At 41.7% G+C, this 27,270-nt stretch overlaps 1 protein-coding gene, 1 long non-coding RNA gene and 1 pseudogene across 2 annotated transcripts in view; all 3 read right to left on the bottom strand.

The window, feature by feature from the left end:
* ZNF365 (zinc finger protein 365) overlaps window positions 1–27,270 on the bottom strand; it is an 831,894-nt gene that overhangs the window by 132,017 nt on the left and 672,607 nt on the right. The gene's annotated exons all lie outside the window — the stretch shown is intronic.
* LOC102165048 (uncharacterized) overlaps window positions 1–27,270 on the bottom strand; it is a 1,242,341-nt gene that overhangs the window by 1,205,107 nt on the left and 9,964 nt on the right. The gene's annotated exons all lie outside the window — the stretch shown is intronic.
* LOC110256629 (peptidyl-prolyl cis-trans isomerase FKBP1B pseudogene) lies at window positions 16,210–16,653 on the bottom strand (annotated as a pseudogene).

Here is a 27,270-nt window from a genome sequence, read left to right as displayed (position 1 = left end):
CTGTAAGTTGTCTTTTTTTTTGTGTGTGTGTGTTTTCAATGGTTTCCTTTGCTGTGCAAAAGCTTGTCAGTTTGATCCCATTGGCTTATATTTGCTTTTATTTCTGTTGCTTTGGAAGACTTAACTGAGAAAGCATTTGTAAGACTGATATCAGAGAATGTTTTGCCTATGTTCTCTTCTAGGAGTTTGATGGTGTCTTGTCTTACATGTAAGTCTTTAAGCCATTTTGAGTTTATTTTTGTGTATGGTGTGAGGGTAAAAAAAGCATTCTTTTAAAACTTAATTATGTGGAATTTTCTTAATTTTGGCAGAAAAAAATCTGCCTTGATAGTACCTCAAATTATTGACTACTTCTGTATTTTTTTTTTTTTTTTTTTTTTTTTTTGCCTTTTCTAGGGCCGCTCCCACGGCATATGGAGTTTCCCGGGCTAGGAGTCTAATTGGAGCTGTAGCCACCAGCCTACGCCAGAGCCACAGCAACTTGGGATCTGAGCCACATCTGCAACCTACACCACAGCTCACGGCAATGCCGGATCCTTAACCCACTAGGCAAGGCCAGGGATCGAACCTGCAACCTCATGGTTCCTAGTTGGATTCATTAACCACTTAATCACGATGGGAACTCCCTACTTCTGTATTTTGTAACAATTATTTTTCCCTTTTGGGTTCCTCTCATATATGGACCATTTGAAACGAACATGCCAACTTGGATTTTTCTTTAAAAAATCTAAGTGTAATGAGATGATCTGCCTGTTTTAAGGCTGTTCTAAGCCCTGCAATGTGGATACCACAATGTTTCAAGAATTCCAAAACATATTTTTCAAAGACTCAGAAAGCCTAACACAACCAGAAGCAAAGAGATCATTCAAGAAGTTGTTGAAACTAGACTATATTGTTTTTAATTGCAATTTGTAAAAGTGTTTTGGAGTATTTAAGAAAAACAACTGAGAAATTACAGACTTCTGATTTGGGCTTACATAAAGGATATTTCTTAGGTCATTTCTAAAAGCAGTAATACATTGAGAGGAAGAAATACGTTTTGACTAGAAATAATGAATAGGAGTTCCCATCGTGGTGCAGTGGTTAACGAATCCGACTAGGAACCATGAGGTTGCGGGTTCGATCCCTGGCCTTGCTTAGTGGGTTAAGGATCCAGCGCTGCCGTGAGCTGTGGTGTAAGCCAGCAGCTTACAGCTCCGATTGGACCCCTAGCCTGGGAATCTCCATATGGTGAGGGAGCGGCTCAAGAAATGGCAAAAAGACAAATAATAATAATAATAATAATAATAAACATTAAAAAAAAAAAAGAAATAATGAGTAAACTTGTGGATTGTTTGGAAATCCCACTAACAAAAGTGAATCATATAAGCTCATTAGGAATATATTTAAATTTCTTGCTAATTTATATGAAAAACTAATAAAATGAAACTTTTTTTTTTGGCTACGCCCATAGCATGTGGAAGTTCCCCAGCCAGGGATCAAACCCATGTCACAAGCAGTAACCAAAGTCACTGCAGTGACAACACTGGCTCCTCAACCTGCTTTGCCACAGGAGAACCTCAAAACTTCCAATATGACACTACAACCAGGATATTGATAATAACTGGTTAATGAGTGTTGTCAGTTCAAAAAACATTTAAGGTGGTCACTGGGAACTACATCTAGTCACTTGTGATGGAGAATGATGGAGGATAATGTGAGAAAAAGAATGTATATATGTATGTGTGACTGTGTCACTTTGCTGTACAGTAGAAAATTAACAGAACACTGTAAACCAACTATAATGGAAAAAATAAAAATCACTTAAAAATATTTAAGGTAGTAATTACAGAAGAAAACTTAAAATACCCAATATCTTATAGCTTGTGAAACAAACTTAACAGAGGTTTTCCAAAGTTGAGGTCAGTCCTAAAAAGGCACATGATATTATGAATTATGACTTGTGAAACGGAAACTTTAAAAAATAATAAAAATAGTAACAAAATGAATCCAATCAATAATGCTATATAAATTATGTGTGAGGTAGACTGTCTCATCTATTAATTTAATTAAAAAATTTATTTATTTTCTTTTTTGGCCACCCCACAGCAAATGGAGTTCCCAGGACAGGGATCAGATCAGAGCCACAGCTGTGGCAATGCTGGATTCTTAAAACCACTGTGTCAGGCTGGGAATTGAACCTGCGTCCTGGCGCTGGAGAGACACCACCAATCCCATTGAGCCACAGCATGAACTCCTAATTTCATTTAGAATCATAAATGCCATTCTATTTATTATGAATAGAGTCTACTGGGTTTGCTAAGACTAAAAAATATTGAGTTGATCCAAAATACCCCCCCGAGTCTCCTATCAAATCACATTTTCTCTTTTTTAAATTATAGTTGATTTACAATGTTGTACCAATTTCGGCTGTACAGCAAAGTACCTCAGTCATACATTTTTAATTTTTTATTTATTTTAATACTATTATTTTTGTAGTCATACTTTTTTTTTTTTTTTTGGTCTTTTTGCCATTTCTTGGGCCGCTCCCGTGGCATATGGAGGTCCCCAGGCTAGGGGTCTAATTGGAGCTGTAGCTGCCAGCCTACGCCAGAGCCACAGCAACGTGGGATCTGAGCCACATCTGCAACCTACACCAGAGCTCACGGCAACGCCGGATGGTTAACCCACTGAGCAAGGGCAGGGATCGAACCTGCAACCTCACGGTTCCTAGTTGGATTTGTTAACCACTGCGCCACGACGGGAACTCCCAGTCATACATTTTAAAAATATATTATTTTCTATCATGTTCTATCCCAAGAGATTAGATATAGTTCCCTGTGCTAAATATAGTAGGACCTTGTTGACTATCCATTCTAAATATAATAGTTCGCATTTCCTAACCCCAAACTCCAAGTCCATCTTACTCACTCTCCACCTTGTTTTGTTTCCATCATGTTTCCATCAATTATCACTAGCTAACAGCTTCATGTTAACTAATTGGTTTGATTGGTCTCTGCTTACCAGCTCTAGAAGCCAAGGCTTGTGAGAGTAGTGACCTTATCTATTGGATGGGTAGATGGACGGATGCATGGATGAATGAAAGAATGAAGAGGATAGCGACAGTGTCTGTTACCTGCTCAGCCCTTCATATTGGATTTGAGTCTCTCTAGTTTAAGAAGTGATGATCAGAAATTGATAGAGAGGCTTAAATGAGATTCTGGAGATTTGGGCAGATTCTGGATGTAGAAAGAGCTGTTTGGGGGCTCAGGTGAGAAGATGCAGCACAGGATTGGGGAGGAGACCATTTTCCTTCACTCTGCAGCGCTCCCAGTGTTCCTCTGGCATTCTGAGACTTGTGACTTTGGCTTCCAAAAAGCCTTGGTGAGGTTTCTGTAGTTTTAGGAAAAACCAATGATGTTGGCAAGTTGGAGCTGGAGCAGGAGTGATGGAACATCATGTGGTACCTAGAACTACCATCTGGGTTGTAGGCACTTGTGAGGCTCCCCTTTAGTGATTTCCAGAAATTACTTGTGCTGTTAGCAGGTAAGTTCTGCTTGAGAAGATAGGGGGCTGGAAGTGTATATTTAGAGTCATGGCCATTTGGACACCAACATTAACTGTGACCTCTTCTTGAGTTTACAGACTGATGGGGCCAGCAAGGTACAGATTACATACATATTGTCTCATTTTAAGTACTCTAAGTCTCTGACATAATCTGTGTGTGTGTGTGTATAATACATTAAAAATAAATATAATAGATATAAATATTAAATACATATACAACCTGGATAAACTTTGAAAATATTGTAGTAAGTGAAAAAAGACAGTCACAAAGAGCATACATTTATATTACTCCATTTTAATGAAATTTCCAACGTAGGAAAATCCATAGAGATGAAAAATAGTACCATAGTTGCCAGAGGCTGCGGGAGGTGGAAATGGACAGTGACTGTTACTAGGTATGGGGTTTCTTCAAGGGGTAATGAAAATCTTTTGAAACTGGATAGTAGTGACAGTTGCACAAACTTGTGAATATGTATGTATGTATGTGTTTGTTGCACAAATCTGTGAATATATGTGTGTATATTTGTTTTTAGGGCCACACCCACAGCATGTGGAGGGTCTCAGGGTAGGGGTCAAATCAGAGCTACAGCTGCCAGCCTACACCACAGCCACAGCAGTGCAGGATCTAAGTCGAGTCTGCGACCTACACCACAGCTCACAGCAATGCCAGATCCTTAAGCCACTGAGTGGTGCCAGGGATTGAACCCGTGTCCTCACGGATACTAGATGGTTTCCTTAACCACTGAGCCACAATGGGAACTCCAGAAAAAGGATATTTTTATTTGCATGAGATGTGCGTGTATGAACTAGTGGAAGTACTAGTTCATACACACACACAGTACTAGTTCATACACACACACAGTACTAGTACTGTACTAATTCTTCTATTGGTTTACTCCTTTTCAACTGGGAGTCTCTGAAATGATGTCTCTAGGCACAGTCAAGGCCAAGGTGGCATCTATGCCACCAGCACATGCTAAAAGAGAGCTTGTATATTGTAGAGCTTCTTGAGTGGATGTCAGAGCCAGACCACCTGGGTCCAAATTCCAACTCTGCCACTTTCTGGCTGTGTAATCTTGTGCAAGTAATTTGATCTTTCTTTGCCTTAATTTCCTCAACTGAAAACAGGAATGAACATAATTAATACTGCTCAATTTGAGGGAGTTCCTGTCGTGGCGCAGTGGTTAACGAATCTGACTAGGAACCATGAGGTTGTGGGTTCAATCCCTGGCCTCGCTCAGTGGGTTAAGGATCCGGCATTGCCGTGAGCTGTGGCATAGGTCTCGGACTTGGCTTGGATCCTGCATTGCTGTGGCTCTGACATAGGCTGGCGGCTACAGCTCCAATTAGACCCCTAGCCTGGGAACCTCCATAAAAACTCCTCTATTTGAGTTGCGACACTTCAAATGAATTAATATATGTAAAAAGTGGAGTTCCCACTGTGGCACAGTGGGTTAGGAATCCGACTGCTGTGGCTTTGGGTCACTGTGGAAGTGTGAGTTTGATCCCTGGCCAGGCATAGTAGGTTAAAGCATTCAGTGTTGCTGAAACCATGGCTTGGATTCAATCTGGGAACTTCCATATGCAGAGAGTGCAACCAAAAATAGGGGGCGGGGGAAATAAATAAATAAATAAATAAATGTAAATAAATTGTGATACCTGACATGGAATAAACCCTATAGAACAGTTAGCTATCAATACTAGTCCTTCCTTTTCTTATACAGCCTCACTTTTGAGATATTTACCAAAAAGGGTACTGCCCAGTATGATTCCAACAGCTGACCTTGGATATTAGGCTGTGAGGCATGGTAGGCTTGCCTACCAGCACAGGTGACACTAACCCAGCCAACACTCAGCCACAGCTGGGGCTGCTGAAGCCTGTGACAAGGGTGCCATCTCTGGTGGGGTTTTCCATCCCTGCTACTGTAGTGTGTGCCCATGTTGTTAGAGCCTTGTCCACTTCCCCTGTGCTCCATGGAGGGTGTGCTGAAGCTTCCTGATCATCCCAGAAGATTGCCTAAGGTAGAAGTAGTGGATACAAAAGCCTCAGGAGTGTTTAAGAAGTAGAAAATGATCCACGTGAACTGGAGTGTAGGTTCTATTTATGGCAATAATGGAAAGGGGAAAAAGCAATGATGGTGTTTACTCATGGTTAATTATGGTGAAACCCAGAAATGATTATGGAAGAAACTAAAGCAAATCTCATCAACTAGACAGTGTATCAACTACTGGTTAGCATGGTGCACTAGGCAAGTCCCCTCATTTGTTTGTTTGCCTTTTTTTTTTTTTTTCTTCTCTTTTCTCTTTTCAGGGCTGTACCTGCAGCATATGAAAGTTCCCAGGTTGGGGATAGAATCAGAGCTGCAGCTGTCCCCTACACCACAGCCACAGCAATGGTGGATCCGAGACTCATCTGTGATCCATGCCATAGCTTGCTGTAATGCCAGATCCTTAACCTACTGAATGAGGCCAGGGATGAAACCTGCATCCTCACAGACACTATATCGAGTTCTTAACCCACTGAGCCACAATGGGAACTCCTGTTTGTTTGGCTTGTTTTTAAGGGATACACAGGTATTTGCTCTATTATTTATTCAAAGTGCACAGGTACATATCTTATAAAATCTATAATGTATACCATGAAATATAATAGGTTTTAATTTCTTAAAAGCAGGATAATTGGTAGAGTGCAAATAAGGAGTATAGATTGTTGCAGGACCCTCAGGGAGGTCAGAGTGAGCACAGAATACCTCCCCCCCACACCTCACTGAGGTGGAGCTAGGTGTGTGGACAGTTCTCTTTACAAACTTTTCTGTAATGGTGAATAGAACCCAGAGAGAAAGAATGATGGGAGAGGATGGTCCAAGAATGACTTTTTTTTCACAAAGAGGATATTACTGGGCTATGTTTGCTGCTGTGAATGACTCAGTAGTGAGCCACAGAAGAAAAAGGGAATAATGCCTGGGGAAGGAGGCACTGGGATCTGGGAACTGGGCCTCAGGGAAGAGAGGCCCCGTGACACCCTTCACTGCAGCAAGAAGGAACAAGACAAGGACAAATGAAGATGCTGGATGGTTTAGGGACTGAGTGATGGGAAGACGAGGGCCCTGTAACTATGCCTGATATCTGTGGACTTCCGTTTTGTCACTGAGGTCTTTTTCTTGGCTCAGCAGACCCCTATCAGTCCATTAGCAAGCCTCCACTGGAGCAGGGAGGAAACACGTAGGCTTTGGAATCAGAACAGAAGCTGTTTTTTTTGGTACCCAGGGTGCACAGAACTGAGTTCATCTTAATCCTTGATTCATGACATACTCTTACCTTTGCTCCAGGGTGGGGCTTCACTTCTAGCTCCTCTGTGTGACTTGGGAAGGTTACTCATTGCTGTGGATCTCAGTTTCCCCATCTGTAAATCTCCCCAACTACTATTTGACATAGAATTGGAGGTCTTGGTCAAAACTGTTTAAAGAGGAGTTCCCGTCATGGCGCAGTGGTTAACGAATCTGACTAGGAACCATGAGGTTGCGGGTTCGATCCCTGCCCTTGCTCAGTGGGTTAAGGATCCGGCATTGCCGTGAGCTGTGGTGTAGGTCACAGACACGGCTCGGATCCTGCATTGCTGTGGCTCTGGTGTAGGCTGGCAGCCGCAGCTCCAATGGACCTCTAGCCTGGGAACCTCCATATGCCATGGGAGCGGCCCAAGAAATGGCAAAAAGACAAAAAAAAAAAAAAAAAGACTGTTTAAAGAAAAATATTTTCCCATTGGATCATAGAGCAAAACCAAACTGCTGTATTTAACAGAGACAACTTCATCATTTCAGGACAGAACAAATGAACAAAAGACCCTGTAAGAACATGGAAAACCCAGAAGCCCTCCCTTCATTTTTCATGCCAAGGCTTGCATAGAAAATGGCAATTCTGTGAGTTCCTACTGTAATACAGTGGGTTAATGATCTGGCTTGTCTCTATGGCATTGCCGATTCAATCCTGGCCTGGCACAGTGGGTTAAGGATCTGGCACTGCCAAAAATAGGGGGAAAATACTCCCATCTGGGAATGTCTTTTCCCAGTATTGAGGGGATAAGACATTCTAGCAGAGGAAATGACATGAACCAGGAAACCAGGAGATAAATGAAGGGTCTGTGGACTGTAGGGATGAGTGGGGGCAGTGAAAGATGGTAGCATAGCATCTAAAAATGGGATTTTTGCAGGCTAGATCCAGAATAGGGAGACTATAGAAACTCCCATGTTAAAGCTCAGTGAGGAAGGAGGAAAATATTTTTTTATAAGTCTGTGTTGGGTAAGGTGAAGAGACAGACACTTCCCTACAATGCTGGTTCAGTATAAATAATATAACGTTTTTGGGGGAACTTTGGTAGTTTCTACCAAAATTATAAGGACACATGTCCTTTGACCTATAATTTCACGTCAAGGAATTCATTCTATAGATATGCATATAACTTGCATATGGGTATAAACAAGGTTATTTATCGTACCATTTTTATAATATCAAAGGTTGGAAACAACTTGGATATCCACAAATAGAGGTTCATATCCATATAATGGAATACTATACAGCTATAAAAAAGAATGAGAGCTCTATATACATATGTCATGTTTTCAAAGATATAATAAATGGAAAAAGCAAGGGACAGAATACAATGTTTAGAATGTTAATACCAGTACAAAAATCAAGGGAAAATAGGTGTGTGTTTGTGTATTTATGTGTAAAACAAAGGACACACAAAAAAACTGATAATGTTGGTTGCTTCTGAGTCAGGAAACTGGTTGCTAAGAGACAGGAGTGGGAGGAAATCTTTTTATAGTGTATCTTATTTTTCTACCCCAAGCTTGAACTCATGTGGATGCATTATGTATTTAAGAATAAAATTAAAATTGAGAAAATCCTTCACATTACTTAAAAGAAAAAAATAGCACCCAGGATTCTAGATGCTCTAGGCATGCAGGATACTTTCTAAGAGAAAAAAAGTTTGTATTAGTTTATTTCTTTTAAAATTAGGCCTTTGTTTCTTCTACCTTTATGTCTTCTGAATTCCTGTTTTCATATTAATATTCCAGCAATGCTCACTTGGTTCCTCTTTCATTCAAAACCTCTTAACAGCATCTGCACTTAATCAGCAATCCAAAAACATTTGATTATGCTTATTTTTTTACATGGATATAAATGAATTGTATCATTCAAGTCCTAGACTGAAACATTATGTATGGACCTCACAATTATTCACATCATTTAATTCTGTCTGTTTGACGTAGGTGCTCAATAAAGATCAACCAATAATGCTATTCCCATGTGTATTAACAAATGTTCCTCCTGACTTTGGTAGAACTAACAAGTCTGTTCATTGTTTCCCTCCTTGAAAAAGAAATTGAAAATTGCCAAGTGCACATTTTCCCCAGTTCCAAGTCTATGTCCAACCACACCCTGTCTGGACATAAAAATGCAGCCTCATCCTCAAGTTTGTTATTGGTAAGTACTTCCAGACACTGGTAAGCAACTTTTTCCTGCCCCCTGATTCCTATTCCCCACCCCACCCCACCCCCCCAAAAAAGAGAAGAAATTTAGGCAAAAAGCTCAAGTATGTTTCATCAATAACTGGGACAAATAAAGTAGATGTTGCTGAAGTAATACCCTTGATCAATAAATACTCTAATCCCTTCGTAACAGAGGAAAAGGAAATTTCTCTTAAAATAGTAATGCTACCTTCATGGAAGGGCCCTGGTTACATTCCATTATAAAGAAGTGCTAGACATAGCCTGCATTCTTGTTGTAATAAATATTGCTTGAAATACTGAAACTTCTCTCTGGGGCATGGAATTTTGTGTTAAAAATAGTTGTTCTCATTATGGTTGTAGCTTTATCAGATTGGTACATTTGCTAGAATTACACGTCGTTGCCCACCTAGACGGTACAAATCCAGGTCCCTGAAGAAGTAATGCACTCTCTCCATAAGCCTACTACTAATTTTGGGGACAATACTGGGAGGTCAATGTGCCAAAGAGAATAAGATGGGTTATCTCTCCTTTCTATCTAAGGACAGACAAAGTTGGGGCTTGTGGTCAGCCCATGGGGAGCTTTCAATGGCCTTAGATACGTTTTTTTTGTTTTCTTTCTTTCTTTCTTTTTTTTTTTTTTTTTGCTTTTTACGGCCAAACCTGCAGCATATGGAGGTTCCCAGCCTAGGGGTCCAATTGGAGCTACAGCTGCCAACCTACGCCACAGCCACGGCAATGCAGGATCCTTAACTCACTGGGTGAGGCCAGGGATCAAACCTGCAACCTCATGGTTCCTGGTCGGATTTGTTTCTGCTGCGCCACAAACAGGAGCTCCAAGATAACTTTTTAAAGTTTACATAATCCATAGGTACAGGCAGCAATTAAGTAACAGGAAAGCACAATAAGTCATCAGAACAAGTGCAGCAAAGATTTTTCTGCCTTCTTTGACTGCTATCCACCACAATGGAGGTTTTCAATGATCTTTTTTAGCCAATGACACTCATTCCTATCTATCATATCAGGAGCATCACTTAACACATTTTTATGAAGTTAAGGTAGCATATTAAAGGCATTATGAAAAACTATACTGGCATGTACTGAGGATCTAATTTCCCCGTGTTCAGTAGCAAAGTCCCAATTCCCAACACTGTTCCCCTCCTACCAGTCATCCTTAATAAACACTCCTTAAACAGAGCATTTGCTTTCCCCTTCCCATGTAGTTTATGCCTATGTCCTCTAGGTGTCTTCAGTGACCAGCTTTCGAGGAGATTTTTGCTCTTGTGGGCCAGCTGGAACTGAAAAAGCTCAGCTTGCAAGAGTACTAAAGCACTTCTTCAGAACATTTACATTGTCTAGAATAAAGTACTGTATTGTTAGGTTCCACATCTGTCTTTTGTGCAATAAATACTTCTAGGCATTTAACAAACTTGCCAACTTCAACTTTTCTAAACATTAAAAATAATAATAATAATAAAAATGTTCTGCATTCACCTGAGGTACATACTAACCTTATATTCCTATAATGTGACTACTCGGGAAATGTTCTCCCAATGTAAATGGTTTAAATTAAGTTGTTAAAAAAAGAAAAAACAAAACAAAACAAAAACAAACCTCAGTGGCTAAAGCAAGCACATTTCTTAGGGACGGGGGATAGGAGATAAAATGTATAACTATTGAAAAATGCGAATCTAGTTTGTATTATAAAATTAAAGTAGGCACAAAAGACAGAGTTTAAACAAACTGCAATAGCTGTAAGATGTCAGGTTGTAAGCCCCAAACAGTAATGTTTTGCTTTGTTATTGTAGGTTTGCCATTAGGGAGAATTTTAAGACTATATTAAGTGGGAGGATGGTATAGTTCTACAAACCTAAGGAAAGAGTTTGAAGGGACTGATCTGGAATGTGACACTGATAAACGTGGGTGGGGTCAATGTACCTTGGGCTAGGAAGTTTCTGTTGCAAGCCAGATGTACTGACTGTTTCCCAGGCTCCACGCTGCTTAGTATAAAATATTGAGGGCTCTGGAAGGGTTAGCAACATCTAAAAATGTCACTTTCAAATAAGTGCTCTTCAACTACTTTTCTTTCTCCCCACCCTACCCGACTCCTGGCCACCTGCCCTGTGGCACATGGAGTTTGGTGCTCCCTGGCCACGGACTGCCAGGGATCAGATCCCAGCGCAGTTGTAACCTTCACCGCAGTCGTGGCAAATGTCAGATCCTTTAACCCACTATTCAGGCCAGGACTGAACCCGTGTCCTGGTGCTGCAGAGATGCTGCGGCTGATCCTGTTGTACCATAGCAGGAACTCCTCTTGAAATACTTTTCAAAAAAATTTTACATTCAAATAAGTAAGCAAGACAATGAATTTGCAATGATAATTAGAAGACAACAGTATACAACATGGAATCATTTCCTCTTATTTCTTTGTCCTGAGAGCTACAGATTATCAAAGCCTTTTTCTTTTTAAGCTTTTTATTTGGAAATAGTTCCAAACTTACAAAAAGTTGCAACAGTAAAGAGAGTTATAAGGAACACTCCTAGACCTTTCATCCAGATTCATCTATATAATGCTTATGCCATTTGCTTTATCACTTGTGCTTCTCAATATCTAACCTCTTTGTTTCTGTTTCTTTCTCTCCCTTTTTCTTGAACGATTTAAATGTCACTTACAAACATCATTGCCCTTTACACCTAAATTCTTCATTATGTGTTTCCTAAGAATGACTAAAATTTATACCTTAAATTTACATATCCATATTCAAATTTTATCTGTAATTTAGTAATGTCATTTTACAGTATTTTTTGCTTTCCTGTGGATTCAGTCTCAGGTTAGGTATTACATTTAGTTGTTAAGTTTCTCTAACCTCTATTAATCTGGAACAATTCCACAACCTTTGTCTTTTATGATACTGACATATAGGGTTTTTTTTTTTTTTTTTTTTTGCTTCACTCTGTGGATGTTCCCAGGCCCAGGATTGAACCCATGCCACAGCCGCAGCCATGCTGGATCCTTAACTTGCTATGCCAAAAGGGAATTTCCATGATATTTTTTAAAAGGGATGCATTTGCATCCCTTTAAAAAAATTAGTATAACACTCCTCATTTTATGTTTGTCTGATGCCTCTTTTTAAATAGATTGAGGTTGTGCATCTACCATCAGGATTATTGCACAGGTGATGTGTCCTCCCTGGACATGGCATCTGAGGGCACACATTTGTCCCTTGTTGGTGAAACTAATTTTGGTACCATGGTCAAAGTGCTGCTTGACTAGCAAAAAAAAAAAAAAAAAAAAAAAAAAAGGAGTTCCTGACATGGCACAGTGGAAACGAATCCAACTAGGAACCATGAGGTTTCAGGTTCAATCCCTGGCCTAACTCAGTGGGTTAAAGATCTGGCCTCGCCATGAGATGTGGTGTAGGTCGCAGATTCGGGTCAGATCTGGCGTTGATGTGGCTGTAGTGTAGACCAGCAGCTACAGCTCCGATTTGACCCCTAGCCTGGGAATCTCTATATGCTGTGGGTGCAGCCCTAAAAAGCAGGAAAAAAAAAAAGCGTTGCCTCATTTCCCATTATATGACCACATTTTTCCTCTCTCTTGCAACGATAGGGCTATGCAGATGTCCTGTATCTCAACAATATTTCTTCCAAGACTTAACATTCATTGGCAGCTCCTTCTTAGTTTGATTTTAACCATGTTAGTTACAAAATGATAATTTTCTAAATACAGCACCACATCTATACCTACTATTGGGTCTTCTGCATTCTACTCACTTTTCATGTCAATCAATCAATCGTTATAATCACCACTATCATATGTCCATGTATTTTTGGAATGGGCACATTAATTCATGTTTATTCACTAGTTTGTTTGTTTGTTTGTTTTTAATTTATTTTAGGGCTGCACCCATAGCATAGGGAAGTTCCTAGGCTAGGTGTTGAATGTGAGCTATAGCTGCTGGCCTATACCACAGCCACAGCAACACGGGATCTGAGCTGTGTCTGCGACCTACACCACAGCTCATGGCAATGCCAGATCCTTAACCTGCTGAGCCACCAGGGAACTCCCCTATACAAATATTTTAGAAATCATAGTTCACACCAATATCTCCAATTCCATTACAGGTCCGCAGAATTTTTTTCTGGCCTTCTACTCTTTTATATATGTATGTCCCTTCTTTCACAATGAGAACCATGGCTTTCAGCAATATCAATCCATTTACTTATTTTCAAAGCACTTTTTTTCAACCTTTCATATATAGCTCCTCATATAGAAAACAGTTTGAAAAAAATTGTAAAAAATGAAAAACTCTGAAAAATTTTTTTCTTTCAACATTAAGAACTTTGTAAATTGGTAGCATTAGTTCTCATAAAAATTGGAAGTGGGTTAAGTGGCACAAACACTTTGAGTTACATATAAGGTCAAGTAGCCAGTTGTCCTAAACTATAAAGGATGGGATTTTAAACACACTGTCCTCTGTGCCTCAGGGTCCTTCAACATATTTTCTGTTGTGATTTGGGACAAAGACAAGAGGAGACCGAAACAAGAAGTAAGCCAGAAACCTGTGGTGAGAAAGGACTGGTACTTGAAGGTGGTTCCAAGAATGGACCCCACTGGGTGTGGTCTCTGCAAGTCAGTTTGGTTATTTATTTATTTATTTATTTATTCAACATGGCCATGCCTATGGTATATGGAAATTCCCAGGCTAGGGGTTGATCAGAGTGGAGCTTCCAGCCTATGCCGTAGCCATAGCAATGCCAGATCCAAGCTGCATCTGTGACCTACACCACAGTTCATGGCAACACCAGATCCTTAACCCGCTGAGCAAGGCCACAGATTGAACCCACATCCTCATGGATACTAGCTGGGTTCTTAACCTGCTGTGCTACCGAAGGAACTCTTCTGCAAATCAGTTTTAGAATGACACATGAATGAGCATGTACCTCAGTCTAAGTTGTATCGAGTCATAGAAGAATTTCTTGAAAACAAAATCTATTTCTTTTTTTGTCTTTTTGCCTTTACTAGGGCCACTCCTGCGGCATATGGAGATTCCCAGGCTAGGGGTCTAATTGGAGCTGTAGCTGCTGGCCTACGCCAGAGCCACAGCAACACAGGATCCGAGCTGCTTCTGCAACCTACACCACAGCTCACAGCAATGCCAGATCCTTAACCCACTGAGCAAGGGCAGGGATCGAACCCGCAACCTCATGGTTCCTAGTCGGATTCGTTAACCACTGAGCCACGACGAGAACTCCAAATCTATTTAATTATTGAAGGTGAATTCTAGTAGTTTTACCTTCCTGAATTCTAGTAGTTTTAACTTCCAGCAATGAGAATAGATTGCTTTTAGTTTAGAATAGTTTGGAAAAACCCTCTCTGAAGGGTGAAAGCTGATTAAAAGTATCCTCAATGTCCTTTCCACCCTTAAGATTCTGTCATCCTATAAATGAAGAGATAACAAAATTAACTACTGAGAGGCTTTTGCAATTGTCTAATTAAAGTGCAGATATATTCTTCACAGAGAATTAGCTCCAGACTTCTATTTATAACTACACAAGTCTTTAGACCTTTCTATTCTTAGATACTTTCTTTTTTTGTCTTTTTAGGGCCGCACCCATGGTATATGGAGGTTCCCAGGCTAGGGATCGAATAGGAGCTGAAGCCACTGGCCTATGTTACAGCCACAGCAATAGCAACACAGGGTCTGAGCTTCATCTGCAACCTATACCACAGCTCATGGCAATGCTGGATCCTTAACCTACTGCGCAAGGCCAGGGATCAAACCTGGGTCCTCATGGATACCAGTTGGGTTCATTAACCACTGAGCCATGACAGGAACTCCAGTTCTTAAATACTTTCTGACTCCCTAGCTACTCTTCATGTTGCAGTGAAACACCAAGAGGGGTCCCTGCAATTCTGATCCTACCATTTCTGGACTCAGTACAGATAGGTCCTTAAGTACTCTCTTCTTTTGATGTGCCCTCCCTTTCTGTGCACCCACCTGGTTTTCCCTTCTTCTGAATTCTACTCTTTACTGTTTTTTTTTTTTAATTATTATTATTATTTTTTTGGCTATGACATGCAGCAGCTTAATGTGGGATCTCAATTCCCAGACCAGGGATTGAACCTGGGCCACAGCAGGACTCAGTATTTTCAACCGAGTCTTAGATGTTAAACCACCAGGGAACTCCCTCTTTCCTGTTTTTCTAAGGCCTTTTCTTCCCCAGATAGTGAGAAGAAGAAAAGGCCTTAGAAAAACTTGTTTCTACCATGAATGTTGAACAGTGTTCCCCAGTGTGGCATTCATTTACTCTTCTTTTTAAAAAATTTTTTTCATTCATTCATTCTTCATCCATTCCATTCAGTCATTTATTTATTTATTTATGTATTTTTTGACAAGCAGAGAGCTTTTTATTTTACACATTATTTCCAAAGAGGACATTGTTTAAGTCAGCAGAAGTTCCAAAAGAGAAAGTGACAGTAAAGGTAAGAGGCTCAAGTCCCTCTGTGTATATCACGTACATTTCATGTCCAAGTACCTTCTGTGTTTTGCTTAAGTAAAGGTAAGGTAGGAGTTCCCGTCTTGGCGCAGTGGAAATGAATCCGACTAGGAACCAAGAGCTTGCAGGTTTGATACCTGACCTCGGTCAGTGAGTTGAGGATCCGGCGTTGCTGTGAGCTGTGGTGTAGGTTGCAGATGCGGCTTGGATCTGGTGCTACTGTGGCTCTGGTGTAGGCCGGCAGCTGTAGCTCCAATTAGACCTCTAGTTTGGGAACCTCCACATGCCGTGGGTGTGGCCCTAAAAAAAAGACAAAAGACAAAAGAAAAAGAAAAAAAAAAAAAGTAAGGCAGTGTAGATTATGCAAACAAAAAATCTGTTCTGTGATCAGGATTGGCCACTACATGCATCATGAAAAATGCACAACGTGAAACATTTCAATCTGCAACTGAAGTTTTCTCAAGCAAAGATGTGTGTCAACAGTGACGGAACACATACAGAGCAACTTGGGCAGAGAGGGTGGATAATGCCAGTGGGGAAGTGAGGTTAGTACACTGATCAAGAGCCCCAAGCAGGAGGTGTCATCCCAGTGGCAGAGCAGGCTAAGGAGGGTGAGCAACAAACATCTCCAGCCGCCTTGCTTTACTTCCTGCCTTCACTCTAGGTTGAGCAGCTCTACATCAAAGATGAGGGTGGCATGAGGAGGGATGACACCAGGATGGCCCTTGCTACATACACCACAACATGGGTGCAGGTCAGCTTCGCCCTCTGCCCCAAGCTCATCTGGGCTGCACCCTCTTCAAAACCCTTGATGACTTTCTATTTGAAGGTTGAAGGTTGAAGCTTGAAAGGTTTGTTTCTTTCTCTGGATGAATCAAATTTCTTCCCATTTTGGAGCATTCCTGTGTAGTGCACCACACACCTCTGGCCCTTCTTGGGGAATGTCCTTCAGTCCCCCCTGGGAAATGGTCTGAATCTCCATGACCATCCCAGTCCCACCGGCCCCACCTCCGAGAGTCCCTGTCGTTGCCCCAACCCAGGCTTGGCTCTGGCCCTGGCCCGTTGGCACTCTGGCTCGCCTCCCTGCTGCCACTGCCATTCATTCATTCTTTATTGAGCACATGTTATATGCGAGGCAGAAAATGGACAATACACAGTAAATAAGTAAGCACACAAGTAAATATATTAAAAATAAGAAAATAGAAATCTGTGATAAATCTTACAAAGGAAATAAATAGGGTGATGATATAAAGTATAACTGGGGTAAAGGTTTCATAGGTTTTCTAAAGGTTTTTTTAGTCTTTACAGTGGGAAAAAAAGGATAAAGGTGGGGATTATAGACCAGAAAGGAGGGCCCCCCATAGATCCTGCTCTATCCAGTTATTTTCTACCACTGCTTCAGTGCACTCTTCTAATCAGACCTGTCTCATTTCCCTAAGAAAACCTTTACCTCTGCCCCTGTGCCATTCATTGTACTTCTTGATCGCCTGTCCTTGCTTCTTACCTATGCTGTCATTCTAGATCCCATTCCTTCATTTATTCACTTATTCATTGGTAAAGTCTTCCATGACTGGTCCAGTTCCCAGGCTACAAGTCCAATCGGAGCTATAGCCTCTGGCCTACATCACAGCAATACCAGATCCAAGCCAAGTCTGTGACCTACACTACAGCTCACAGCAATGTGGGATCCTTAACCCACTGAGCGAGGCCAGGGATTGGACCTGCATCCACATGGCTACTAGTCAGATTCGTTTCCACTGAGCCACGATGGGAACTCCTGACTTGTCCAGTTCTTTCTTTCTTCTCTTAATTCCATAGTACTTCAAAGTTTATCACACAATTTTAGTTATATATTATCTTCATGAATTTGATATTACCTCCTCTACTTTATTTTTGTCTCTCTGACCCATTGTTAAGTCTTAAAGTCAGGGACACCATCTCACATTTGCTTTTGTGCTCAGCAACCGTTGGGTATAGAATGGGTGTTAACACTTCTTATTTATAAATGTTATGCTTATCAGTTAATATCGATTGGTCAAGGAGACTTCTGGGCTGTTGCAGGCTTGTGGAAGAGCTCTTTTATGGCCAGCAGGACCTTGGCATACACCTCAAATCACCCCACTTCTTCCAACACATAAGACTGCACTGTGCTGACTTACCCAGCCTGCAAAAAAGCCTTCTTCCAAAATGCAGCACCTGCCAATGACTTCTTCACTCACTTCCTGGCAGACTGTAGATCAAAACTCCAGACAAACCACAATTTGTTTCATTTAACTGTATCACTAGTCTTCACTATTCTTTCTCCCCTCCTCCCTCTATGAGATAATTCAGATCTCTAGAGGATAGTTGCTTACGTAGATATGCATAAGGTATTACTTCTCATGAAGTTGGAAGAGGAGAGACTTGTTTATTACTTTGTTTTACTGTGATAAGAAGTAACATTATCCGAAATAGGAGTCTACAGAAGCAAAGCTATACTTTTCCCATAGATCATAACATTTGGGTAATATAGATATTAACTAAGCAGATATGAACTATTGAAAGACAGCATTTTAAGTGGCATAGGTTGATGAATCATTTGTCAAACTTGAGAACATTCTTTATTCACTGGAAATTTTATTTGCATTATATGTTTTTTATGGCCATGTCCATGGCATATGGAAGTTCCCAGGCCAGACACTTAATCTGAGCAATAGTTGTGGTAACACTAGATCCTTTAATCCACTGAAGTGGGCCAGGGATCAAACCTGCACCTCTGCAGCAACCTGAGCCCCTGTAGTTGGATACTTAACCCACTGCACCACAGCAGGAGCTCCTATTTGTATTGCATTTTAAGGGTAAATTGGAAAGCAGTACCTAATTGTTTACTCATTCACTGACAAATCTTCCGTGATTGCTCCAATTCTTTGCTCCTTCCCTTAATTCTCTAGCACATGAGATTTATCACTGTTTATCATCATCATCATCATCATCATCATCTTGGCCATAGCATCCAGTGGCTTGATGTGGGATCTCAGTTCCCAGACCAGGGATTGACCCCAGGCTGCAGCGGTGAAAGTGCTGAATCCTAACCACTAGGCCATCAGGGAACTCCCTATCACTGTTTTAATTATATATATTTTGCTTGATTTAAACTTTCTTAAATTTGATATGTAGAGTCTAAATTTATTTGATATTGCCTCACAGAATCCCTTTAGTTGTGGGATTTTATATAGTTCCATTTTCTGTCCAAATGAAAATACTTTCACTCTGTGTTTCTGAAAACAGCTGTGTTAAATAATGCAAAGTTTGGAGGAACACATGTCCAGCTTAAGTGAGGTCCTGCTCAATTAAATTTCCTTATAATAAATATTTAGTCACTGTACACTGCCTCTGTACTAACTGTGGGACAATTGATATTTCATCTCATTTTACAGAAAATAAAACAAGGCAAAAGTAAGTGGTGAAATGTCAGGGAAATAAGAGGGAAACGTTACAGATTTCCTGTGGTTACTACTAAAAACATTCTGAAATAGTCCCTGATGTATTAGAGGTTTGTTTGCTTCCTTCTTAAGAAACAGCTTGGATATGAATGGATCCAACAGTGGAAGAGGCTCCTGCAAAACCAGTGTTTCCAGCGTGGAATTTGCGAGTGGGCGGGAAATGCTTAATTGCTATTTACCTGCCGAATGCTGCCTTTGACACACATGATGAGCCAGCGTCATTTGACTGTCACCTCCTTAGGAGGCAGGATTCTTCAGCCCACACTCTGCTCAGCGCTGACTTCTTCTCTGTGCAGGCTTTGTGTCTGTGTTTTTTGCTCAGACTGTGCATTTTGAGGGACGCACCAACCCAAGACAGGCTCTTCAGTTTTGTCATTGTAGGGAGACCGACAGAGCCTCCCACACAGAGATGTCCTCAAAGGAGGCAAGGATGCCAATTCCTTTGAAGAAGTGTTTCTTAAACAAAAGGGATTCCCCTATGCGCTGGTATGCCTGACAATTCTTTCTTTCCCACCATATCAGGCAGAACCCGTAGATGGATGGCTATCAATGTGTTCTTACTAGGCCATAGGTTGCCAAATAAATAAATCCATCCATCCATCCATAAATAAATCAGTCAGTCAGTCTTAAATGTCTAGGGTCTGGCTTCAACTCATTTAAAACTTCAAGTTGCAAAGATACAACTGCAGATTTGTCAAGGGACTGAAAGTGTTTTAGATATAAAATAGGCCAGCACCCAATATAATAGTTCTGGTTAGTGCATGGATTATTATGAGTTAATCCAGATATACCTCAGGTCAAAATTTATTCTTGGAAACATGATAATTGCACAGTCAAAGCAAGAAATAGCAGGTTGGATGCCTGATACTTGCTTTCTATACACTGAGTATCTTCCTTAACTCTCAGCAGAACTGCCCTTCTGAAGGACAGCACTGCTGATGTTTTCCTACTAAGAAGGGACCTGGGGAGTTCTCCTGGTGGCTCAGTGGGTTAAGGACCTGACAAGTCTCCATGAGGATGTGAGTTCAATCCCGGGCCTGGATCAGTTGGTTAAAGATCTGGCATTGTTGCAAGTTGTGGCTTACGTTGCAGATGTGGCTCGGATACAGTGCTGTTGTGTCGGTGGCGTAGGCCACGGTTATGGTTCTGATTTGACTCTTAGTCTGGGAATCATAGGTGCAGCCACAGGGGAAAAAAAAAAAAAAAAAAAGAGTGGACCTGAACCCCCTGAACCAGTTATGATCTCAAAATTAACTCATTTCAAGCAGGCTTCCCAGGAAGGGAAGGAGCTGCTGGCCAGGCTAGACCTCTGGGGTCTCTGTGATTTTGATGAGACTACTTTGGTGCCACAGTTCAACCTGTAACCCCAAGTCCAGGTAGGAAATAAATCAGTTATCACAGGGGTGTGATGCCAAGGGGAAGCTGTGGTTCTCGAGGCGCTGCTTGGCATGTCTGCCCACGTTTCGCTGGCTCCCGGCTGCCTTGCTGCACAGATGGAGACAACAATGAGAGGCCCAACCCACGTCCAACAACAGCTCCCACCCACCTTGCAGGGTGCTGGGTGAGAGTCCCCAAGGGCCTGGGCAGAAGTTCTGGCTGCCCTGGCAGGCCCAAACATGAGCTCCGGAGAAGGTATACCAATCCTAGGGGGCTTTCCATCTGTTGTCTAAACTGGTTCAGCTCTCCAACTCTTTGTCTAACTTTGTTTTTTTTCCCCACTTTGGGCCACATATTCTTCACACTGATATCCAATTCACCTGCACCTTCAAAATTTCCTTGCTGACGTATCTCCCTTCAAAACAGCTTTAGGCCCCCCAGCAGTGCTTTTTTTCCACTCTCAGAAAATCTCTTTGGAAAATTTTCTTTATTTCCTGCTATGTTCCTTGCTTCCCCCCCTCCCCCTCCCGCCACCGCCACAACTGATGGCCTCTTCTGGCCCACAGATGCTTTTTTTTTTTTTTTTTTTTTATTTTTTTTATTTTCCCACTGTACAGCAAGGGGGTCAGGTTATCCTTACATGTATACATTACAATTACATTTTCCCCCACCCTTTGTTCTGTTGCAACATGAGTATCTAGACATAGTTCTCAATGCTATTCAGCAGGATCTCCTTGTAAATCTATTCTAAGTTGTGTCTGATAAGCCCACAGATGCTTTTTACAAGTGATGGTGGATACTCAATGGGCCAGTGCACACTGGCTGCCCTGCTGTTCACTTACTAGTTATTTATTTATTTATTTTTTGTTTTTTAGGACTGCACCCTTGGCATATGGAGGATCCCAGGCTAGGCCTACACCATAGCCACAGCAATGCAGGATTGGAGCCAGCCGCATCTGAAACCTACACCACAGCTCATGGCTGGATCCTTAACCTACTGAGCAAGACCAAGGATTGAACCCGCATCTTCATGGATACTAGTCAGGTTTGTTAAACACTGAACCACGACGGGATCTCCTCACTCACTAGTTTTTAAAAACCTAGGCATTCCCGCTGTGGCACAATGGAATGGGGAGGTCTCTTGGGGAGCACTGGGGAGTGCTGGGACACAGGTGTTGATTCCTGGCCCAGCACAGTGAGCTAAGGATCTGGTACTGATGCAGCTGTGGCACAGGTCATAACTTTGGCCGGGATCTCATCCCTGGCCCAGGAACTTCATATGCTTTGGGATGGCCAAAAAAGAGAAAAAAAAAACAACTTATTTTGAAACAAAAAGATCCCCCATTTAGAATTGATAAACAACAAGATCCTATTGTAGAGCGCAGATAATATTCAATCTCCTGAGATAGACCATAATGGAAAATAATATTTAAAAAAAAATGTATATACAAAAGAAACACATGGAGTTCCCACTGTGGCTCAGCAGTAATGAACCCAACTAGTATCCATGAGGATGCAGGTTCGATCCCTGGCTTTGCTCAGTGGGTTAAGGGTCCAGAATTGCCATGAGCTATGGTGTAGGCTGTGGATGTGGCTTGGATCTTGTGTTCCTGTGGCTCTGGCATAGGCTGGCAGCTGTAGCTCCAATTCAACCCCTAGCCTGGGAACTTCCATATGCCATGGGTGTGGCCTTAAAAAGAGAAAGAAAAAAAAAGAAAGAAAGGAAGAAAGAAAGAAAGAAAGAAAGAAAGAAAGAAAGAAAGAAAGAAAGAAAGAAAGACAAAGCACAAAGATCTTCTTTAGCCTTGTCCTAAGCAATACTAACCATGAAATCACAGGCTTGATTTTTTTTTTTTTTTTTTTTTTTGTCTTCTTAGGCTTGCACCCATGGCATATGGAAGTTCCCAGAATAGGGGTCAAAAGCAACCGAAGCCACAGCAACATGGGATCCAAGCTGCATCTGTGACCTACACCACAGCTCAAAGCAATGCTGGATCCTTTAACCCACTGAGTGGGGCCAGGGATCGAACCTCATGGATACTAGTCAGGTTCATACCCACTGAGTTACAATGGAAACTGATGTTTCCTAATATAATTTCTAATATGTGACTGCTAAAATAAAAATAAATAAATGATAAACATGAAATAAAAAGTACTAATTTATGAAGGTTGTATAGGACACCTTCATCTCCTTACCCTCATCCCTGCCTGAGGGCCCGGTAACTGGAATGTCCTCTACACTCTGGACCAGGCTCGTATTATTATTAATTTGTTTTCCCTCAATGAATTTATTACATTTATAGTTGTACAATGATCATCACAATCAGGATCGTATTAGATGAGAGGAAATCAATATTCCATTCTCATGATTCTGTTCTTCCTCCTCCATTTTGGGCCTGATTGCTGATTTAGGTCCACAGAATAGATAATTTGTGGTATTGTTATTGGTAGACCAGAGGAAGAGAGAGCGAGCCAAGAGAGCCTGGCGTTACGTGACGATCCACCAGCTCAGGGTGGAGGCAACGTGCCCAAGGGTGGTGAGGAAACTGCAACTCCTTCTGCAGGAGATAAGAACCAGAATGTACTGTGAACTCCCCTGGGTCAAACTAAAGGCAGAAGGATGGGGAGAATTGTAAGAAAAGCAAGATGGTGCCTTTACCTAAATAGAGTCCAGCATGGAGGCAGTGAGTAATAACTAACATTCATGCAGGTTTGGAGTCCTGATTGGGCAAGCGATCCATGTATTTCAGTGTGTGCTGAACTCCTAAACACGTGGGAGGCTGGATCAATCTGCCAGTCTCTGCATTTTTACACCACCTTTTACCAGAGAACCCAGGTGCTCAGAGTGCATGCAGCTGGATGGCTTGCCCCCTCCCAAAAACCTGGCAGGGGCCCAGGCCAAACATGACAGCAATGTTTGAGCAGGAGAGGCTCCAACCCTGCCCGATTTCTACCTCTCTATCTCCATTCTCCATCAGCTACAAGGAGCTGGGCACCTTATGAGATCAGTTAAACAATGGGATTAGCTTCTGATAATGAGATCATGGTCTCCGAAGAGAAAAAGAGACTGAGATTAGCTTTTTTTTTTTCCCTGTCTTTCGTCTTTTGAGGGACACACCCACGGCATATGGAGGTTCCTAGGTTAGGAGTCTAACCACAGCAAAGCCAGATCCGAGCTGCATCTTTGACCTACACCACAGCTCAGAGCAGCACCGGATCCTTAACCCACTGAGCAAGGTGAGGGATCAAACTCGGAACCTCATGGTTCCTGGTCAGATTCGTTTCCGCTGTGCCACGACGGGAACTCCGAGATTAGCTCTTCAACATTATTCATAGTGCTGTCTGGTGGCCTCTGCACTTTCACTAATTGCTGACTGATGCTGGGATGAAAACCCTGGGCAGGGACAACATGCTGGCTTGGCCCAGTGGTGTCAGGAAACAGACAAGATGTGTTCTTTTCACCAGACTGTCCAAAAGCTGGTGGGAAGGAGGCGTAGCTGGCCACCTGGCATACCAGGTGCTAATTCTGCATGGAGGTTTCCCTCCATGACTCTAGGCACAACCTGGCAGCATGTCTTCAGCTTCGGGATTTTTGCCATACTAGTACACTGGATGCCCTGTTGTATAGTTATTAGTTTCTAGAAATATTTACCTACTTTTGAAACATAAATATATTCTTTAGCCTTGTCCCAAGTGACGATATCCATGAAATCAGAGGTTTGATGTTTTCTAACATACTTTTAAATATGTAACTGCTAAAACAAAAAATTAAATATATAAAAATAAAATAAAAGGTGCTAATTTATAAAGCACCTAAAATTATTTGGAATATAACATTTTAGGAAAACTCCAGTGGGGTACGGTGGTCTTGGAGAATAGGACATATTATTTTGTGTCACTGTGAGGACAATGAAATGGAGTTGATTCCAGATTGTTCTAACATGAGACTCAATATTCTATTCTTCATGCGAAGAAAAAAAAGGAGGAGGAGGAGAAGAACAAAGGGGAAGAAGAAGAGGGAGGAGGGGAAAGAGGAGGAAGAAGGAGGGGCAGAGGGTAGGGGTAGAAGTTTGGTAATTAGGCAGCTAGGTATTATAAAACATGGATTTCAGTTAATGAGGCTAAGGGAAGAAAAAATTTTGAGGATCATAGAGACTAAACTTTGGGCTTATAGCACTAACTCTGACCAACTATATTTCAAGTGTACAGCAATGTCATAGGCCGGCCAGCCTAGACTATCCTAAAGTAACATGAATCTTCAGAGCCCTGGTAGCTTAATATACACTCTCTTACTTCTCCCTTACTAAAGGCCTGCTGTAGGTGAAGCAGCTTTTCTGAGGCATCTTCCTTCTAAGGGTGACTCAGACATCCAATCTTGTGCCGTCACAACCTGAGTACATGGTTGCTGGAGTTGCCACAGTGGAGGAAGAGCACCTGGAGAATCTCATAGGGCATCTCACGGCCCGAGCCCCAAAGTGAGCTGTGTGGGTCATATGGCCCTGCCCACAGCAAGAGGAATGGGGGCATGTTTCCTCTGGGAGTCCAGGAAAATGCAGAGCTGGGGATGAGTGCTGGAAATCTCTGCTATAAGTAAGAAGAATACAACTTTGGATGGACATTCTGTCTTGCCACTCACCAGTTATGTGTTTCTTCATATGTAACAGCTGTAGAAGGAGGACAACTTTGCAGCTTTGCTGGGAAGTGAGATGAGCTATCACATACAAAGCGCCCAAGTTTTTGTTACCAGCAAAGCCCACTTGGGTCCCTGGGAAAAATAAGATGGAATCTAGATATTAAGATAAAGTCAAGCCTCTTCTATTGTGCTTAGTCTTGTTTCACTTGCTTAGATGGGGATGTGTGCAGAGGCCTTGCACCTAACATATCAGAATAGAGTTCTCAGCACAGGGATTTCCCTGGTGGCAGGTTAAGGACCTGGTGTTCTCACTGTTATGGTAAGGGTTTGATTCCTGGTCCAGGAATTTCTGCACGTTATGGGTTCAGTCAAAAATAAGGAAAAAAAAAAAGAGTTCTCAGCACAGAGCTATTGTACCTGACACTTCAGCTTGGCACTGCAATATAGAGCAGAGAATGCCTTTTATTTAATTAATTAATTAATTTATTTATTTATTTTTGAGCATGTCCATGGCATGCAGAACTTCCTGAGCCAGGGATTGAACTGAGCCACGGCAGTGACAACGTTGAGTCTTTAACCATTATGCCACCAGGGAAACTCCCATGGAGCAGAGAATGTCTTATTCACAGGGCAGCCAAGTGAGGAAATGAGGGGAAAAAAAATCTCATATCCACCTCCCTGAAGGCAAAGACTTCAGGATATTTATGGAGTAAGGCTGAGGAGTGGGGAAGCATAGGGAAAGGGGATTGGAAATAAGAAAAAGATGAGGGAACCATCATTAGGGTGGACTTTTTAGCCTTCTCACATCAAAAGCTCTTGGATCTTGGATATTTGCCCTTGCCCAGTTGGAGGGTTGGTGGTCTTAACTAGTCTCAACCCACTCAGCTCAAATTGCACACTGCTGACCCCTAGTTCCTGAACAACACCTTGGGTAAACCTCTTATTGTTCAGGCTATGAGATGCTTGGAGGACATGCAAATTATTACAAAAACAATTCAAACAAAGTTTATTCGTGAAGGTCATTATTTATTAAATGAGCTACAGGTTTTTGTTTTTGTTTTTCTTTTTTAGGGCCACCCCCGTGGCATATGGAGGTTCCCAGGCTAGGGGTCAAACCAGACCCCTAGCCAGTCTACAACCATAGGTGCCAGTTTACAACCATAGCCACAGCAACACAGAATCTGAGCCGAGTCTGCAACCTACACCACAGCTCAGGGCAATGCCAGATCCTCAACCCACTGAGTGAGGCCAGGGATCAAACCCACATCCTCATGGATCCTAGTCATGTTTGTTAACCACTGAGCCACAAAGGGAACTTCCAAGTGAGCTGCAGTTTAATGGATCCAACTGATGACCCCTTTCAAGTTTCATACCTGTCACCCAACAAATGATAGTTCCCATTTTCCTCCCTCCTTGGCAAGACTGAAGGAGCCAGTATTAGATTCTAAGTTCTATTTAAAATATAACAACAGGAGTTCCCATCGTGGTGAAGCGGAAATGAATCTGACTATGAACAATGAGGTTGTAGGTTTGATCCCTGGCCTTGATCAGTGGGTTAAGGATCCAGTATTGCTGTGAACTATGGTGTAGGTCAAAGACATGGCTCAGATCTGACATTGCTATGGCTGTTGTGCAGGCCAGTGGCTACAGCTTCAATTTGAACCCTAGCCTGGGAACCTCCATATGCTGTGGGTGTGGCCCTAAAAAGCAAAATAAATAAATAAATAAAATGCAACAACAGAGGGTGTGGAGAAAAGGGATCCCTCCCACACTGTTGGTGGGAATGTAAATTGGTACAACCACTATGGAAAACAGTATGGAGGTACCTCAGAAAACTATACATATAGATCTACCATATGACCCAGTAATCCCACTCCTGGGCATATATCCAGGCAAAATCTTTCACTGAAAAAGATACATGCACCCTTATGTTCACTACAGCACTATTCACAACAGCCAAGACATGGAAACAACTTAAGTGTCCATCAACAGATGAATGGATTAAGAAGATATGATATATATATATATATATATATACATACAACAGAATACTACTCAGTCATAAAAAAGAACAAAATAATGCCATTTGCAGCAACGTGGATGGAACTAGAGACTCTCATACTAAGTGAAGTAAGTCCGAAAGAGAAAGACAAATACCATATGATATCACATATCTGGAATCTAATACATGGCACAAATGAACCTCTCTATAGAAAAGAAACAA

This window comes from Sus scrofa, chromosome 14 (assembly GCF_054392235.1).
Source record: "Sus scrofa isolate SSC_HxYL_T2T_F1_AM1 chromosome 14, Sscrofa_HxYL_maternal_Yorkshire_Landrace_v2.0, whole genome shotgun sequence".
Lineage (NCBI taxonomy): Eukaryota > Metazoa > Chordata > Mammalia > Artiodactyla > Suidae > Sus > Sus scrofa.
Note: the sequence above shows the minus strand (reverse complement) of the source record. Positions and strands in the feature narration are given on the sequence as shown.